The following is a 19,683-nucleotide window of genomic DNA, read 5'->3' as shown; positions in this document are numbered from 1 at the left end:
CTCACTTGGATCTAGTCTGTGGATGTATCATCAATTCGACTTCAGGACACCTCTCACCCTGTAAGCCCCTGGAACAGCCACCTGGGGGCACTTCTACACTGCATCCAATTTAATGATGCTGATCAGTAGCTAGGTCCAGGGGTGGGGCTCCAGCTGGAAATGCTGATAACAGAGTCCAAAACCAAAATTTCCACGCTTTGCAAAATATTCCCCTAATTGGCTTCCAGATGTCTCCATCCCTGCCAGACCCTGAGACAGCCTCCTGTGACGTCTCTTTATTGCTAGCAATTTAAGGCCACTGCAGATCGGTAGCCGGCCTTGGGGGGGCGGGGCTCTAGGCAGAAGTGCTATTATTTGTGTCCGCAATCAAAAATTCCCTGCTTTGCAATAAAACTCCCGTTTGTCTCCCCAAATCGGTCTGCGAAGGCCTCCTGTCCTGTTAGCCCCCCAATAGCCTGCTCAGGGCTTATGAATTCCCCAGTACCACAGAGCCTCCAGAGATCGCCGCCTCAGCGCTGGTGCTGTGGCTCTACCCACCCCAGGAGGGAGCGTCCCGCGTGCAGCTCCCACCTCTGTGTAATAGAGTCTCAATTATATCTTATACTCGAATTTTCTCTGTTACCTTCCCACCAAATCGATGTCCAGACACCTCCTGCCCTGCAAAAATCCTGAAACAGCCTGGCCCCGAAGAACCTCCAATGCTGCCCATCTGCTTCTTTGCAGGAGAGATTATCAGGTGCGCTCACTCAGCCACCATCTTGCCCCACCCCTTGTTATTACTTTCAAGGAATTACTTATATTAGCCATGTTTTCTTTGGATTCATATTTGTCATATGTTGCTTGATTTTTTTCTCTTTTTGTTGTTATATTTTTCTTACAGTCTCCTTGAACTCTATCTCTCCTGTTTTTTTCTTTCCTCCTGTAGAACTTCCTTCAGTATTTCTTGAAGGGCAGTTTTCTTGTTAGCAAACTCTATTAGTTTCTGTTTTTCTGTGAATATTTTGAATTCACCATAATTTTTGAATGCTACCTTTGCTGGTTAGAGTATTCTTGGATGGTAATTCTTTTCTTTCTGTACCCTGACTATGTTATACCACTGCCTTCTTGCCTCAGTGGTTCCAGATGAGAAATCAGAGCTTCATCTTATGGAGCCTCCTTTGTATGTGATGGTTTTCTTTTCTCTGGCTCCTTTTAGTATTTTCTCCTTGTCTTGAGCATTGGATAATTTAACAAGTATATATCTTGGGGTAGGCCTGTTGGGATTTATGCTGTTTGGGGTGCATTGTGCTTCCTGGACATGTGCATGCATCTCTCTCAATAGGTTTGGCAAGTTTTCAGCCATTATTTCTTCCAACACACCTTTTTTCCCCTTTCCTTTCTCTTCTCTTTCTGGGATGTCTATAATGGGTATATTTCCATGTTTTGCATTGTCACTCAAGTTGCTAAGTCCCTGCTGGATTTTTCCTATCTTTTTATTACTTAAATCTGCTATCCCTTTGATTTCAGATGTACTGCCTTCCACATCACAATTTTTTTCCTCTGCCTCTTCAAATGTGCTGTTATTTGCTGAGAGTGTATTTTTGATTTCTTGGATTGTGTTGTTCATCCCCATCATATCTGTCATCTTTTGGAGTATGATTCCAATTTTTTCTGTATGCTCTCCATGTGCTTTCTTAATATGCTTTATCTCTTCACTTCATTAAATTGGTCCATGATAAATGTTTTGCCAGCTTTAATTTGTTGATGTTTCACTCGTCTTCCTGGTTTTTAGGTTGCTTATTGGATTTGGCCATGTTTTCCTGATTATTCGTATGGCCTGTAGTTTTTTGTTGCTGTTTGCTCATCATTTCATCTTGTTGAGTTTATTCAGTTGATTAGCTTCTTTGTCTCAGGGTTTAATTAGTTTTTTTTGTGTGCATGCTAAGTCTTCTCTTTGTCACTTTTTTGTCTATATTCTATTTCCTTGTTGTTGGCCAAGTTCCCTTGAAGGAAAATATTAGGGCCACAGAAAGCAAAAGGGGTAAGAAAAGAAAAATATAATAGTAGTATATTGATAGTCAATGATAGCAGAAGAACCATGTGAGATCTAGGAGAATGGATATCGAACTCATGTAAGCTGTGTAGAGTTATAACAGTAAGAAAAGTGGTGTACCTATACTGAGATAATAAATTGAATAAGGGGAGGGATATAGTGTTAGTTATAAGGCCAGTGTGGTCAGGAGAGTTGGATAGAGAAAAGAAAGGACAATAACATAAAGAGTGAATAAAAGATGGAAAACAGAATAGAGGTATTAGATATAAAAAGTGAGAAATATTGGGGGCTAAACAAAGAGAAGTGGAATGTAAGAGAAACAATAAATGATGGAGGACAGAAAGACGTAAAGGAAAGGGGATAGCAATGGTAGCCAAAATCAGTACACACAGAAAAGAGAAATTGAGAATGAGGAAGCACGGCAAAGAAAAAGTGTTGCCTGTAGCACCTAATATAAAAAAAGAAAGAAGAAGAAAAAGATAAAAAGGGAAAAAGAAAGAAAACAATGAAAGCAAGAACAAAAGAGTGGAAAAAAAAACAGGGCCATGGCAGGATAAAGAGGAAGGAAATACAATAAAACATACCAACAAAAATGACTATATAAGGCCTCAGGCAAGGAATCCTCTTTGCAATTGAATAAACTGCTTAGGAATCTGACCTTCCCCCTATCTCCCTTCCTCACTTCCCACTCTCCCAGGGCAGTATTAAGGCTGTGTGAGGGTTCCCATAAGAAATTCAATGGGTCCTTGGTGAATCAGCTCACCTCATAAACTAATGTCTCTTCATTTCTTTGAGAGAACCCACCCCTTACCAGGACCCCTAAATATGCTAATGGAAGCCTGCTAAGCAAGTCCTACTGTCCCTCTCCCTTAGGTGTGTTACAGGGGGGCTAGTTAATTTTCTGACTCCACCTTCTCCCAGACCAAGTTTCCTACCTCAGGGTGTTTAGGTAATTCAGACTCTCTCAGCATATTCGTCTCTTCTGTCTGCTGAGGCTCTCCCCAAGCCAGTTGATATGCTCTTCCAAACTCAATAAAATGGGAGCACCAGAAAATTGAACCTGCAGTCCTTGGGCCCCTCTACACCTCCACCTAAACCCTCCCACTCTCAGAGTTAGTCCAGGACTGGAGGGCTAGGGCAATTCTGGATTTCCAGGAGTGCTATGCTCAGCAAACAGAGGCCCAGGAGAAGTGGACTCAGGGTACATAGGTCTGTTAAATGTGGGTTGTGGTGGTTCGGGTAACACGGCCTTGGGGTCCATGCATTTGGGGAACATGGGGATTAGGAATGCTGCCACATGACTGGCAGTTCTCAGGGAGCGCTGCGACCCTTAGCCCTAGGGGGAAGGGATTTATCATTCCACGGCTTCCAAGTTCAGTATTAAAAAACCACAGTTTTACCTTGAGGAAGCATTAATCTTGTTGCAGTCTCTCCCAATAAACATCCAGAGACCTCCTGCCTTGTACGTTCCCGGAATAACCCGCTCCAGCAGGATTCCATCACCACTTAGCTGGTACTTTGCAGGAGAGATGACGATGGTGTACTTACTCAGACACCATCTTGCCCCACCTCCCTAAGTTTCTTTTCTTATAGCATCTTTATCTGTGATTTTGGCCAAATATAATGCAGTAAGTAATGTTCCCTCATGTTCAATTTTTTTGGGAAAAGTTTGAACAGGATTGGTATTATTTTTGGAACGTTTGGTAGAATTTGCCTGTGACGCCATCTGGTCCTGAGCTTTACTGTGTTGGTGGGTTTTTGATGACTGATTAAATCTCTTTACTGGGTCTATTGAGATATTCTACTTCCTCTAAATTAGTGTAGGTTGTTTGTATGTCTAGGAAATTGCACATTTCATCTAGGTTGACTAATTTGTTGTCATTGAGTTGGTCATAGAATCCTCTCATGATAACTTTTTATTTCTCTGGGATCAGTAGCAATGTCCCCATCTCCTTTCTTATTTTATTTATTTCTGTCCTCTCTCTTTTTTCTTTGTCAGTCTAGCTAAAAGTTTGTCAATTTTATCAATTTTTTCAAATAACTAACTTTTGTTTTTGTTAATACTCTCTTATTTTTTTAAATTCTCCCTTTCTTTTATTTCAGCTCTAATCTTTATTTCTTTTCTCTGCTTGCTTTTAGATTAGTTTGCTGTTCTCTTTCTAGTTCCTCCAAAAGTTATTGATTTTAGTTCTTTATTTTTTTTTCTTTCTTGAAATAATATTTAATTTTTATAGTACATTTTATTTTAAAAACGTACCTTAGGTAACATAAATATTAAATAAACAATAGAGGTGATTCCCATCTGTCCCACTTCTTACCCCTCCCACACTTTCCCACATTAGCAACATCCTTCTTTAATCTGGTACATTTCTTATAATTGATGAACACATATTGGAGCATTGCCAGTAAGTATGGATAATAGTTTATGTTATAGTTTACACTCTGCCCCGCCCTATTTTTAAAGTTATGAGAAAACATATAAAGGCCTGTATCCATCACTGGAACTTCACTCAGGACAATTCCAATGTCCCAAAAATGCCCCCATATTATAGCTATTTTCCCTCTCCCTCACCTCAGAACCTCCAGTGGTTACTGCCTCCTCATCAATAATAAATGTTCTTTCACTGTTAGAATAGCAATAAGTCTACAGTAAAATAATCATAAATATACTCTATTACATCTTTCATTCCCCAATCTGGAGGATTCTGGGATTATGATGCCCACTCTGCCTCTAATTGAAAGGGGACTTAGAAACCATGGGTCAGATGGATGGGACTATCTTGCTTGCAGTTGCAGACTCTACCTGTTTCTTAGAATGAGCATTGTCTATCATCATCTCTTTGTCAGTTGTCCTGGGTGATTCCAATGAACAGGAGAGTAGGAGGTGCAACTCTGCTGAGATTCAGGGCCAAACAGGCATATGGAAAGCCCAAAGATTTAATTCTCTTGGACATACACCTATCAAGTCTAGTACTAAATATAAGTTCAAATATAAGGGGCAGAAAAGCCATGTGTAGAGAAACCACAAATGAGCCAAATTCTGTCACTCTGGGAAGTATAAATTCCAAATTAAGGCCCACTGACAGGGCACCAAAATCCTGAGCTGTCTTCCCTGCCTATAGTGTCTGGATGTCTCTAAAACCCTCAGGAGTCTCACTATTTGAGGCACTACTTACTGTGGCAGTCAATGAGATTCCACTGAGATGTGCATAAACACAACCTCTGGAATGACATCCTGACTCACTTTGAAATCTCTTAGCCATAAAAACTCATTTGTATTTACCCTTTCCTTCTTTTGCATTCTTCTTTTTTAAATGTAGTCATTTAGGTGTATAAATTTCCCTCGCAGCACTGCCTTCACTTCATACAATAAGTTTTGATATGTTGTGTTCTCATTTTTACTTGTCTCAAGTTATTTACTGATTTCCCTTGTTATTTCTTCTTTGACCCACTGATTGTTTAAGAGTATTATATAACTTCCATATATTTGTGTATTTTCTAGTTCTCTACCTGTTATTGATTTCCAGCTTCATTCCACTGTGGTCAGAGAAACTGCTTTGTATAATTTGAAATCTATTACATTTATTGAGACTTGTTTTGTAATCCAACATATGGTAAACCCTGGAGAATGGTCTATGTGATCTTGAGAAGAATGTATATCTTTCTGTATTGGAGTCCAATGTTCTGCATAGGTCTGTTAGTCTAGTTCATTTATCATACTATTCTAGTTCTGATTCCTCATTGAACTTCTGTATAGATATTCTATCTATAGATGAGAGTGATGTATTAAAGTCTCCAACTATTATCATAGACCTGTCTATTTCTTCCTTAAATTTTTCCAATGTTTGCCTCATGTTTTATTGGGCACTGTGGTTTGGTGCGTAAATAAATATATATATAATTGTTATTTCTTCTTGCTGGATTTATCCTTTTATTAATATATGGTGACCTTCCTTGTATCTTTTGAAATCTTTTTTTAAAATTTAATTTTAAATTTTTTTAATGTTACATTAAAAAAATATAAGAGGTTCCCATATACCCCCCACCTCCCTTCACACCAACCTTCCAACATCAACCACCCCCCCACCACAGAACACTCATTGCACTTGGTGAACACACCCCAGAGCAGTGTTGCACTACAGGGATAACAGTCCACATTGTAGTTTACACTCCTCCCTAGTTCACTCAGTGGGTTATAGCAGGATATATAATGTCCAGCATCTGTCCCTGCAACATCATTCAGGACAAATCCAAGTCCTCCAAATGCCCCAACATCTCATGTCTTCTTCCCTCTCCCTGCCCTCTGCAACTACTATGGTCACTTTCTCCAGATCAATGCTACAGTTTCTTCCATTCCTAGTCACAATAGTTACATAGTAGAATAGCAGTAAATCCACTCTAATCCATATTTTATTCCTCCATCCTGTGGACCCTGGGATGGTGATGTCCACCCCACCTCTATATCAAGAGGGGGCTTAGATTCCACATGGATGATAGATGCAATTCTCCTGCTTGCAGTTGTAGGCACTCTTGGTTCCCTGGTGTGGTGGTTGATAATTTTCACCTCTCTGCTAGCTGGCTTGGGTAAGTCCAATGAACCAGAGGGTAGGAGTTGCAAGACTGCTTAGGCTCAGGGCCCAGCTGGAAAGTCCAGAGATTTAAGTCTCCTCAGTATACACCAACCCTTGGTGTATACTCTTTTGACATCTTTTGACTTTAGGTCTATTTTATCTGATATTTGCATAGCTATCTCAGTTCTTTTCTGGTTACTATTTGTGAGGATTATCATTTTCCATTCTTTCACTTTCAACCTGTTTTGTCTTTGGGTATAAGGTGACTATTTTGTAAACAACATATAGTTGGATCATGCTTTTTTATCCATTCTGCCAATCTGTGTTGTTTGATTAAGAAGTTTAATTCATTAATATTCAGTGTTATTACTGTAAAGAAAGTATTTACTTTAGCCATTGTGTTCTTTGGTGTTTATATATATCTTTTTTTTGCCTCTCTTTTTCTTTATTGCAACCTCCTTTTCTATATCTTTGATCTTTTTTATGTATCTGACTAATCCCTTTCTCATTTCTGTTTAATTCTGACCCTTTATCAGAAATATCATCAGAATAGACAAATGAAAGAAAATTAAAGAGAACTTTAGTAATGACACTAGGCGTTAAAGACTCTCATGGTGATATCTGCCTGCCCAGGAAATATCACTTCCAGATGTAACCCATCCTAACAATACAAATATTCCCATCCCTGCCATTCAAGGAACACACAAAAATACCCAAGTGCACAACCTCTTGTCCTGAAAAATCTGTTAGTTTTCAAACATTCATCCATGCACATAAACAAAATTTATTGGTGCCTAATATGCATTGGGGTACAGAAATAAATAAGACATGATCCCTGATCTCAAGTAGCTCATAGTCTCATAGTAGAAGCCGACACAAGTAAATAGATCAATCAATGATGTAATGATGCTATGATCAAAGTCAGTCTGGGATATAGTGGGGCAGTTAACCCAGTATCACAGATCTGTTTCCCTGGATATTTGTGTTCAGGGGCTTATTGGGGGAGCACTTTCAAGTCTCAACATCTGTGAAGGAGAGAAGGCAGTAGGGTTGAGTAGAGAGAAGAATTGAACTGTGATACAGTCTCAATAAAGACCTCAGACAGTCCCAAGGGGAGTTATGGACCTGGGATGGCCCTCCAGAGTTGCCCAGAATTAAGGCAAGAGTTTGGGCCTTTATACCTCCATGTTTACTAGTCTTTGCATCAAGGATGAATCAGAGAAAGGGGTGCAGTGATGTGATCATAATTAATAACCAGTTCTTTAAGGAAAAATGCTCTGATTGGTAGTGTTTGCTGATTTCCACTGTATAATTACTTTCCCCCATGGTTAATGTCAAGCTACCAATATAATGTTGACTGGCTCACATAACTTCTGAAAATTTAGCCATTAGCTCTTTTGAGCTAGTACAAGAGGGCTCCAGCACACAACCATGAAGTTATGACCTTGGGAGAGGTGGCTTTCCTTCAGTGAAGGCAATTAACAGAGACAGACTGAACTATAAGCTAACATCCCCAGCAGCTAGTAGAATGAGTGACTGAGTTCTGAAGGGAGCATCTGGGTGGCCCACTGCTACATTTAGCATTCACTACATGTATATGTTAAAATATTCCCTGTAATGCAACCAACACAAGGAACATAGTTCTAACAGTTTCTATCAAATGAAGTAATTGTAATGTCCCTTTAAATACATTAAATAGAATTTTATCTGTACTGTGGCATATTTCTTATCATCTAATGTCTGGTTTTGTACAAGAAAGATGCTAATACTGACATACTTGCCAAGGATACTGTTAGAAAATTAACTGAAATACCTGGCTTGATTTATTTTTTCCATAGATGGACTGTTACTGAACAACTTTGGCCAAACTAATTGATGTTTAATTGTTTAGCCAAACAGTTTTTGAAAGGCCTTGGATTCTACTTTCTCTTTCTAACTCAAATCTTTGCTTTGTCAAACTTCTCTGGCAATCCAATTCCCCATTGAACTATGTGTGATTATGAACAAGTGAGGCTAAACTCCTTGTGTAGCTCATAAACTGGTCCCAAAGATATTCCTAAAGAATTCTAAAGGAGATCTGAGCATCAGAATACATGCAGAGCTTCTTAGGGTAATTATTTTGAAGGAGCAAATAGTCATTTGTAAATGTGCTATGTGTGGTGTGTTTAAATCCCCCTCATAACTTATTAGTCACATCTTTAAATGTGAGGGTTACTTGCTTTAGTTCAAAAAGGAAAAATTTGGGGGGGTATTTAACAAGTTTAAAGAAAATGATGAAGCAATAGGTAAATGCCAGAGACCAGTTACTGAATGTATTTAAACACACTTAGTTCTTGAGATTAAAGTTTCTGTGTAAGCCTGTAAAATGAATATTTAGTAATAACAATAGTACCTTTGCCTTTTCCCAAGAAGCTCAGAATACTTGTCAGGTGTTATCTAATTAAACTACTCAATATACCTGTGAAATGCTTTGCAATCTACATTTTAAAGATGTGGGCACTGAAGCACAAGCGGGCTTAAACTAAACTCATTTAGCATGCCAAGAGTGAAATTGGATATAAGATTTTTAGTCTCATGATCTAACTGCCAGTCTTCAACTGTGGCTCCTACCAATCCATACTATTCTAGCATAGCCTTGCCAAATAACATAATTTCGTAAGTCTAGGAAGGATTAAATTGAGTGCAAAGTAATTTCAACTTTAATTGGAAAGTTAGATTTTTAAAAATTGAACATGTCAACCATTATATTAGTAGCTTTGTAGGTGTGCATTACTTAGTGTAATGCAGTGTCTATAATGGCCTTGTTAAAGGTGGGAACGGTAAAAATCTATGTAGTGTATTTTTGTAGGTGGTAGGTAATAAAAAAATTACAGTGACTATTAGAATATCTCTCATCCTTTCCTTCTAGCCTTTTAGTTCTTAGGTATATTAATAACTACCATTTACTGAGTGTTGTATACAAAGTGTTTTATATAACTTGTCTCCTTTAAGCATTTCTACCACTCTGTGAAGCACATATTACTACCCCCTTTTTACAGATGAGGCAAACAGATGTTGAATAATTTAACTAAGGACATATAGCTAGTAGCTGCTGGAGTTAAGATATAAACCTAGACCTTCCAACCCCAGAGCCTCTTTGTTACGCTACCTCTCATTTGTTATATTTGTTCTTGTTTCTGTCTACTGTTAGGCACTGTGGCCAGAAGACATGTCTCCCCTGCCTACATTTCCAGCCCAGGGCCTCTGAACCTACCTCAGACTCAGCTTAGGGCCATAGCATCTCGCTCATCTTAGAGACACAAGATAGAAACCATTAACAAATTGGTTACAATGTATTTATTTATCCCAATCAGTAGTAATTAGTGCTATATTTTACTAACATCTTCTGCCATAGCCTCTCTGTTTGTTGGTTTCAGTAATTAGCATGTGTATGCATTCGGCCTTATTAGGGGGAGAGACTCAGAGGCATTTCTTGGAATGAGCTCATGATCTTAAAATGACCAATGGAACTCAAGATGGATCAAAGACCTAAATATAAGAGCCAAGACCATAAAGACCTTAGAAAGCAGTGTAGGGAAACATCTACAGGACCTTGTAATAGGAAATGGCTTCATGAATATCACACCAAAAGCACGAGCAGCAAAAGAACAAATAGATAAATGGGACTACCTCAAAATTAAAGCCTTCTGTACCTCAAAGGAGTTTGTCAAGAAAGTAAAAAGGGAACCCACACAATGGGAGAAAATATTTGGCAACCATATATCTGATAAGAGACTTATAACTTGCATATATAAAGAACTCATAGATCTCGAAAACAAAAAGATAAACAACCCATTTAAAAAATGGGAAAAAGATTTAAACAGACACTTCTCCAAAGAAGAAATACAAATGGCTAAAAAGCACATGAAAAAATGCTCCAAATCCCTAGCTATCAGGGAAATGCAAATCAAAACTACAATAAGATACCATCTTACTCCCATAAGATTGGCAGCCATGAAAAAAACAGTAGAATACAAATGCTGGAGAGGATGTGAAGAAAGGGGAACACTCATCCATTGCTGGTGGGAATGCAGAAGGATCCAACCATTCTGGAGGACAGTTTGGCAGTTCCTCAAAAAATTATCCATAGATTTGCCATATGACCCAGCAATACCACTGCTGGGTATATACCCATTAGATCTAAAAACAAGGACACAAACCGATATATGTACACCAATGTTCATAGCAGCATTGTTCACCATTGCCAAAAGTTGGAATCAATCCAAAAGTCCATCAACAGATGAGTGGATCAATAAAATGTGGTATATACACACAATGGAATACTACTCAGCTGTAAGAACCAATACACTACAATCACACGTGATAACATGGATGAACCTTGAGAATCTTATGTTGAGTGAAGCAACCCAGGCATTGAAGGACAAATGCTATATGATCTCAATGATATGAAATAAGTTAACTGCCTCAGAGAACTAGAGTCTGGAAAAGTGGCTTACTGGAAATCGGGGGGTGGAGGAAGGATGTGAGTTAATGTCTGTAGGGGTGGAATCTGTGATGAGCTGGGGGTAAGTATGAGCACAAAGAAGGGACAAAATGGGGGCAAGGGGTTACCTTCGGGTGGGGTTTTCTGGGTTTGAGGGGGGCTGGGGATGGGAAGAGGGGTAATATGGTCCAAGAAATAGGTGGGAGGGAGGGGCAACATACAAACATGGGAGAGTGCCAGAAGTTCATTGAGAACTAAATGTTGAGTAAAACGTATCAAAGTATAAGTAGGAGGGTTACCTGGTTAGGACGCTCAGGGGGTATGGTCTGATGCGGGAGGACTCCGGAGGGAATAGCTGAAGGCTCATTTTGCCAAGGTGGGTTCTACCATTGGGTGGGGTGGACCCATATCCTGGGGAAGACTAATGCCGTCGAATAGAGAGAACTGTATCTCTCGTGAGAAAGGACGGCTCCCAGGGCATTAGATTGGCAGGCGTTGTGGGCCCTAAGGGGAGGGGAAAATGGACGTGCAATGGATGGAACAAAGGTAAATAAGGGGGCAAAAGAGGAGTTATGTGAGAGTACACGAGGATGAATATAAAACAGCTAATATTACACCAAAAACATATAGGGGACGACAGACTAATAATGAAAACCATAAGACAAAACATAGGATAACTAAAAAATTTAGAAAACTGTACAACCTAAAGTATGGACCACATAGTAAGCACAAATGTTACTTTGTTTGAAAACTATAGTTTCGGAATCTGTACATCAGTTTCAGGAAATATGATATGAATAAGTTAAAAGATTATTGCTGTGGAAGGGAAAAGGTTTTATGGTGGATCTGGGGAAATACTGTATATTGTATATATGAATTTTGGTGATCTAAGACTCTTCTGAAGCTGACATTATGTTGGGATTCACTTTACGGGAAGTTTTGGATCACAGAGTGGTTCAACAATGGCAGCGGAGGAATACTGATATGGGATGTTATTGACAGGATATATATGGTTGACAGGGAGTTATACAGGGCATATGCCCAGGGTATATGGTAATGTCTATATATACTCATAGTGGAAACAATTAAAAACAACAGCTGGGGGGGTACTGGGCTCCTGGCCGGGGGGTCACTGTTGTGGGCCCTGGGAGAGCAGCGGCAATCCTCCAGGTGCAACAGCAAGAACCAGGAAGGAAGGAGGGCCCAACAGTGGGCTCTTGATACTAATGGCTACACTTTTGAGCCTATGCACCTGCAATAAGAACAAGGCCTAGAGTAGCATTGTGCCTAGGGGTTTCCTCCTGACAGCCTTCATGTTACTCAAATGTGGCCACTCTCACAGCCAAACTCAGCGTGTAGATGTGATGCGTTCCCCCCAGCGTGGGACACGACACCCGGGGATGAGCCTCCCTGGCACCGAGGGATCACTACCACATACCAGCTGAAGAAGCAACTAGAAAATGACCTTGAATTAAAGATTCAATGCGGAACAGCAGAATATACCTATCTACATATAATAACATGACTTCGGGAAGCGGTTTGACCTAATGTAAGGGGGAAATGGAAAGGAGAAATGAGATTATAAGGCTGTGAGTCTCTAAAAAAGAGTCTGGAGGTTGTCAGAAGGAATACCCCTATGTACAACTGAACAGAGTCTAAGAGACAGATAAGGTAGATACAACCCCAGGTATTGGTTCTTTTGAGGGATAAAGAGACCCACGGGTTCTATGGTCATGGCAGAAGGGGTTCACTGCCATGACAGATGGCCCTTCTTTGGAGCTGGTGTTTCTGCGTGATGGAAATGGACTCAGAGGGGATCTCTTTTCACAAGACTTGCATGCTACTTTATTGGAATTGTAGTTGGTGCTGGGTTTAAGATATATGTAGGGGATTTGAATCTCTGGACTGATAATATGACACCCAGGCCCAGAGCCTCAACAGACTTCAGCTCCTACACTTTGACTTATTGGACTTACTCCACTCAGCTAACATGGAGTTGAAGAAGGTCAACCATCACAACATGGAGCCTAGAGTGTCTACAGCTAGAAGCGGGAAGAGTGCATCCAGTACCCATGTGGAATCTAAGCCCTCACTTGACATAGATGTGCAATGGACACAACCAATCCAATGTCCACAGAGAAAATGTGGAATGGGTGTGGGAACGGTAGCCATGGGGGCTGCTGGGTGTGGGGAACGGGAGGAAGAGATGAGATGTGGAGGCGTTTTCAGGACGTGGAGTTGTCCTGGATAGTGCTTCACGGACAATTACGGGACACTGTAGATCCCCCCAGGGCCCACTGGATGGAACGTGAGAGAGTCTGGGCTATGATGTGGACCATTGACTATGGGGTGCAGTGATGCTCAGAGATGAACTTACCAGGTGCAATGGATGTATCACGATGATGGGAGAGAGTATTGCTGTGGGGGGAGTGGTGGGCGGGGGCGGTGGGGTTGAATGGGACCTCATATATATATTTTTAATGTAATTAAAAAATAATAATAATAAATAAATATTAAAAAAAAAAGAAATACTTTAGAGTTAGATAATTTTGAAATCACACTAGTTTACCATAAAAAAGGTAATTCACAAAAATTATTTCTCTGTTGAAAGCCTCCTAATCGTTTTTCTTTCCTTTTATTCTTTTTTTGAAATAACTGGGAATAAAATCACAAGACAAATTCATGTTTTAAAATAAATTTGGAAAAAATGTAGAAAAGTGAACAGATGATAATAAAAATCATCCATAACATTGCTGTTAAAAAAAAAAAATGACCAATGGAACCTATGTCTTTGTTCCCTATGATGCCCTCCTCTTCAGTTTACCTTGTAAGCATACTCCCTTATCAAGTACTGAGGAACAACCAAAACTCCAAAAAGCCTATGATTCTGTGGTGACCATTGCAATAAGTCCCATGAAAAGACCTTCTATCAAGCCTATACAGAAGCAGCAGCTAGAGAAGAAATTCCTGAGCATCTGGAGTCAGATCAAGTAAGTTCTGATTCACAAGTTATCATGACCAGAGAACTTCAAAAATCGGGGCAGTAAACATTTTCCTATCAAGAGCCCCTATTCCATAGGAGACCCAATAAATAGCAGGCAGCCCTACACCAATAAAAAACACCTTTTGTTTGCAGCAAACATTTGTAAAACAAAGACAATTATTGCAGAATTAGTTTTCATCTTCAAGCAACCCATGATAGCATACAGCCAAGAAGAGTAAATAAAATACATTTAAGAACAGGGAAACCAAACTTTGATATACACTGATGATCTTTAGTGGGGCTTAATAAAAGAAATCCTCTTTCTAACCCATTTTCTGGGCCAGTTCAGCAACTAATACAAAAGAGCTTGTATCACCTTCATTATCAATAAGCTGTTGTTGGAGAATGCAGCTTTTATCTGTAGGCATGTGAGCTTCTCAGTATTGAAACTGAGTATTAAGCAGATATCTACACCTAGTCACTGGCATTGCTGGACCACTGTAGACCTCTCCTATGGGGGCAAGTCTTCCGTAAAATTTACAGCCTGTAGGAGTATATCAAAATACTTGCTTCCTGTAGGGAGCTTACTCCCAAGAAAAGAAGATAGGGGAGTGCTGAGATACTCACATTTAGTTCTTCTTTGAAATTGACTAATCGGATTAAGTCTCTCTTCCTTTGTGGGGAGGAATGAGTACGTGGATGAAGAAAGAGAGGCAAGGAGTTTGTTTTTGTTTTTGTTTTTGTTTTTGTTTTTGTTTGTTTGTTTTTTTGTTAGCAGAGCTACTTCTACATGCAATGAATTATTAGGAATGGGGAAGAAATACTCTCCAATATACAATAAATTATATTTACCTATGTGTAGATGTATGTATACATGGAAGTATTTCAGATTCAAATCACAGCCACTTAAATGTTAGGGGAAGAAAATGGAATGTGTATGCTGGGGGCAGGGTTTAGAGAAAAGAACAGAGAATATAGACAAAAACAAGAGGAAGACTACAAAAAAAAAAAAAGCATGAATATGAGGGGAAGATGGGGGACAAAAGAAGCCAGTTAGGTTAGAAAAAATACAGAGAGAAAGTTTCCATAGGTTGAAGGCCAGAGGCAGAAGTATGTTTTTTTCAGAAAGATTGAGAACAACATATAAATTACTTAAAAATTTCCAGCATTTGCTAGAATATTTTTGGGTACACGTAACAAACAACTTGACACAAAATGGCCTAAGAAAAAAATTCTTTTTCAAAATTCGAAGGTAGGGAGGCTCCAGGACCAGGGTCAGTTAATTTATCAGCTCAGTGATGTCTTCTACAAACGAGGTTCTTTTCATCTCTTCACTTTGCAATCCATGCTGGCTTGCCTTCATGAGCTGGTTCATCTCATGCTTACAAGATGGCTGCCACCATTCCAGACATCACATACAGGTGGAAATATTCAGAGGCAAAATGGGGAATGTCCTTCTCTTGGTTCTCTTTTTAAGAATAAATCTTTCCCATCAGATTCCCAACCAGACACACACCCCCAATATCTTCTTGGCCACAATTTTGTTCCACATCCATGTGAGAACCAATAATTTGAAAAGCAAAATGAGACCACCATGATTGACCCTATGGTTGCTAGAAAAGTGTGAAAAAAATGGGGATCCTGCTAGCAAGGATGAAAGCTGTTGGATAGGCAGCTGATTGTGTCTGATACTCACGTTCTCCATGATGTTCTACTTACTATCCACCCTGTATTACTTCATTCTGTGGACTGTTTCTCTCTCTGCATAAATGATTCAGATAAGTTATCTCTTTATATCCTGAGTATTACTAGAAAAGATTTTGCTGATTTGGGTTCTAATAAAAAAGTGACTAGCAGAAATATGAAGAGTGCTGGATTTGAACTTTATCACCACTGACACTACCATATATCTATAATAAATGTCTCTCTTTATAGAAGACATGCACACACACATACTTAACTCAAAACAACTGGTCAATTTAATAAAAGATTTTAAGACATTTTCAAATTTCTAAAAATGTTTGGTTAAATCAGTTGGTTATGTTGTATTATATGCAAACAATCAAATGTTGAATTTTTGTACTTTTTAACCAATGCTACGGCATCACACAGATAGTCTAATATAATCTAAGTCATCTATCTACTTTAATCACAGCATTGAGGTAAGGAGGGAAATGTGTATGTGTGTGTATGTTTTACATATATAAAACAGATACAATGCTTTAAAAAATTAGACTTTCTACTCTTAGTATTTGAGCCAAATCCTTTGAGCATGTGGAAAACATAAAGTAATTAAGGCAAAAAGGACACCATTAGCTTGGTTGCTATGACGCCTGTACTCTGTTTTAGCAAATGAAATAGAGCTGAAATAAAGAATCCAGAGCTTATATAAAAGCCTTCTTGGATGCATTTCCACCCCCAATTTTTTCAGGTACATGTGGTAGACCTTCATAACTAAAGAATGGTAGAAGGGTGAGACAATTATCTTCGTGTCGCATAAACAAAACCCACTTTTCCCCAAATTATCTTACTAAAACATGTTTTTGAAGGCAGCTGATATAGCAGAAATGGAATATGGTAAATAATTTGTCAAACTTGGGTTTAAATCCTAGCTCTGACTCTTACTAGCTATGTGACTTTGGGCAAGTTGCTTAGACTTGCTGAGTCTTTGTTTCCCCATCTGTAAAATGGGTTAGTGACAAATATATTTTATCATTATCTTGTTTAAAGTGACTATTGGAATTCCTAAAAAACATTTACCTCCTTTTCCCCCTTTTCCCTTTGCAGCCAGGATAAACTTATAGATTGACAGTGAACAAAAGTCTAGTGACCATCTGACTTCAGCTTCATATTCTGAAGATTTTCAGTTATTGGCAGAGGGTCTTTCAATATTTCTAGCTTTAAAATTTTTCTACTTTCAGAATGTCAAATGGCATTTTCTGAGATCAAATTATGTAGTTTAGTGTTCGATCCATGGGATCCTGGTATTTTCTACCCCATTCAGTAAATAAATCAACAACTATTTATTGAGTACCTAAATGTGCCAGGCATGATGTTGAACTCCAGGGACAGAACATTAAAAAGGACATGCAGCCAACCACTCTAAGTCCACAGGATGGAGGAATAGAGTATGGATTAGAGTGGACTTACTGATAGTCTATTCATGAACTATTGTGATTAGTAATAGAAGAAAATGTGGCATTGGTGTGGAGAAAGTGGCCATGGTGGCTGCTGGGGGTTAGGCAGTGGGAGGAAGAGATGAGATGTGCGGGCATTTTCAGGACTTGAAGTTGTCCTGGGTGGTGCTGCAGGGACAGTTACCAGACATTGTGTATCCTCCCATGGCCCACTGGTTGGACTGTGGGAGAGTGTGGGTTATGATATGGATCATTGACCATGAGGTGCAGCGGTGCTCAGAGATATATTCAACAAGTGCAATGAATGTCTCATGATGATGGAGGAGGTTGGTGTTATGGGGGGAGGAGTGGGGTGAGGGGGGTGGGGGTATATGGGGACCTCATGTTTTTTGAATGTAACATTAACAAAATAAAGACAAAAAAATAATAAAAAAAGGACATGCAGGATTTCTATCAGCAGTGCATTGGATCCAGTTCGCAAAAGCCAAATGTGTATATCTTTTTCTCAACCATGTGTTCAGTGACATCATATTGGTAGCTTGAATTTGCGCATGCTGGGAGAAATTGAGAAGTAATACAAATCAGAACTTTTCCCCCATAATGCTGATGTTAAACATTGACTAGTACATCACTCATTCTTGCCCTTACACGGCTTAAATTCTAGTGAGGGAGATAGATAGTAAGTGAGTAAACCAAAGCTTTGACAAAAGGACTGTACTTCTTCCTTACACAGTAATTTTCAACGAAAGGCTATTTGCTGACTGTAAAAGTGGTTTGCAACCCTATGTACCTTATACCTCTACTTCTTTAAAAATTAAAGCAAACAAAAAATATCAAAGTGATGCATGCACCTAGTTGCAAAAGTCAATAAATGCTAAAAGGTTCATATCCACAACAAAGCAATCTTTTGGCCTCCCTCCATTGCCTCCTAAGAGGCAACCATTTTCATTTCTTTTTTACTTTTTATCTTGAAATACTTTCAAACTTACAGCACAGTTACAAAAATAATTCAAACCCTATGGATATAGGATGTGGATATAGGATATGAACATTTTCTATAGGATATTAAATAGGAGAAATTATGAGTGAAAGCCTAGAGGTTGGGAAGTGAGTCTAGACTGAAATTAGAAAGCAAATCATATTAAAATAGTGAATATTGATTAATATTCTGATTATTTATTGCTGTGTACCAAACTACCCCAAAATCTAATGGCATTGAACAACTATTTTATTATGTATCACAATTTTAGGATAGGGAATTTGGGAAGGGGATGGCCGGGAGATTCTGTTCCATGTGTTATTGACTAGGATCCCTCAGTAGAGTTAGGTTGATAGCTGGTCTGTTCTGTATTTCCAAGACAGCTTTATTCATATGCTTAGCATATTGGAGGGAATGGCTGTCCTCAACTGGGCACTCTCCATTGTCATACGATTTCAGGGCCTTTCCAAGTGGTTTCTTCAGTAGGATATCAAAATTATGTTATGGGTTGCCTTTATAATGGGAGTTTTATTAGGGAAAATCTTACAGTTCAAGGCTGTGAAATATCCAAAGCAAGTCACCATCAGAATGTAGAATGCTTAATAAGGTCAATTGTAAACATGTGGTAATGGATGGAGTTGATGGTAGCACATTATAATGAGTTTAACAAATATTGTTAATTTATGGATGTGATTGTGACTCAAATGAGTAGTCTGGGGAGGTTTTTGTTAGAGGACTGCTGGAGGACAATATAAGGAATGTATAAGAATGATTTTGGTGGTAGATGAGGACTGGGGTTAATAATATAAATACAGGAATGTTTTACTGGAAGGTGTTAAGAATATGGTGATACATGGGTAAATGTAACTAATGTAACTTATAGACTATACTTAACAACAATATTGTAATGTTTTTGTAGCAAAAGCAAAGAAGGTACTATATTAACACTAAAAGTAAAGAATATGGGTTTTATGAGATGTGAATAGGATTAAGCATTTTTTCTCTTCATTTTCTTCATTAACAAGGAGACCTTGATTATGTCTTTTAACCAATTTGTGTTCATCTGAGTATTTTTCTGAACATTGGAGGAACAATTGAGTTTATTTTTAGGATTAGATGAGATAAAAGTGCCTGGACAGAACTTTTTTGGAGGAATTCTTCCATAATTTGTTAAGCTACCTTTTGCCTATTTTTTTTGAATTTGAAATAGTTTGAAAAGAAAATACAAACCCCACAAACTCCAACATTTCTCTACCTAACCTCCCAGATAACCAGATCCACCAATTTTAACATTTTGCCATACTTACTGTATCAGTCTATCTTCTATCATCTATCTATATCTATCATCTATCAATATTTTTATCAATCCATTTTCTGAATACTTGAGTGTAGATTGTATACATTATGCTCCTTGAACTGTATTGCCATGTACATTTCCTAAGAGTAAAGATATTCACTTACATAACCATCTTAAGTGTAGTTATCTAATCCAAGAAAT

At 38.7% G+C, this 19,683-nt stretch overlaps 1 pseudogene; it reads left to right on the top strand.

Moving 5' to 3' along the window:
• The first annotated feature begins 9,398 nt into the window (after positions 1-9,398).
• The window catches only part of LOC139438001 (retinal guanylyl cyclase 2-like), a 51,043-nt pseudogene continuing 40,758 nt past the window's right edge, over positions 9,399-19,683 (top strand).

This window comes from Dasypus novemcinctus, chromosome X (genome assembly GCF_030445035.2).
Source record: "Dasypus novemcinctus isolate mDasNov1 chromosome X, mDasNov1.1.hap2, whole genome shotgun sequence".
NCBI lineage: Eukaryota > Metazoa > Chordata > Mammalia > Cingulata > Dasypodidae > Dasypus > Dasypus novemcinctus.
This window is presented reverse-complemented; position numbering and strand designations above follow the sequence as displayed.